Raw genomic sequence first — 892 nt, forward strand, 5'->3', positions numbered from 1 at the left:
CACATTCTTGATAATTATCTCCAGAGAGATTTAGGGCAGCATAATCCGAAGGCTCAAATCTCGACATCTGAAATCATTTAATCAATTTATGATTTAGAATTCTTGCAACCAATTCAAATAATCAGTGCATATGATTTCATAAGTCTCTCTATGATGCTTAGGCCATACGGCTTTGCATTGTGATGTTTATACCTCACGGCCATTATAAGATACAACGATCTTAAGGATCGGATCATGATGCAATCCGGTTTATATAACCATCCGGATACTAGGCCACACGGTCACTTTGATATTCACTAAGCCACACGGCTTTTAATCAATCAAGGGCACAAGGCCGCAAGTGTGAGCAATGTATTAGGCCACACGGCCATATACAAAACGGGATCTAGATGCATTCAATTCTATTTCTTAGTTGCATATCTATTAAGTTTTACCAATTTCAAGGTTGGTAATATTAGATTTTAGAATCAAGCACTCTAGCAACGTAACTCTCATTTAAAACAATATTAAACTTTCAATCTTTAAAGTTTAAGGTTTCAAGGCCTTTAGGATTTTATATTCAAGATTATGATTTCAGTTTAAACAAGATTCAGATTCAAGTTTTTTAAAAACAATCCTAATCATAGCTGTAGGCGATCAATCAAACACTCAAGTTTCAAATCAAAATTAAAAACCGATTTTCCAAAATTAGGGTTTTTGGGGGATTTCGAAAAATTTGATCTTTGATCAAGGGGATTTGATTTGCGATTCAAAAACCTTTAAGGCTCTGATTTTAATTGATCAATGGATCAATCTCGTTTTTAGGTTTAGATCGAACTTATAGAGCTTCGATTTACTCATAGGGGATTGATCTATTTAACCTATGGCTTTTAGTTTTAGAGATTATCTTTTA

Source organism: Brassica oleracea, chromosome C8 (assembly GCF_000695525.1).
Source record: "Brassica oleracea var. oleracea cultivar TO1000 chromosome C8, BOL, whole genome shotgun sequence".
In the NCBI taxonomy this organism is placed as follows: Eukaryota; Viridiplantae; Streptophyta; class Magnoliopsida; order Brassicales; family Brassicaceae; genus Brassica; species Brassica oleracea.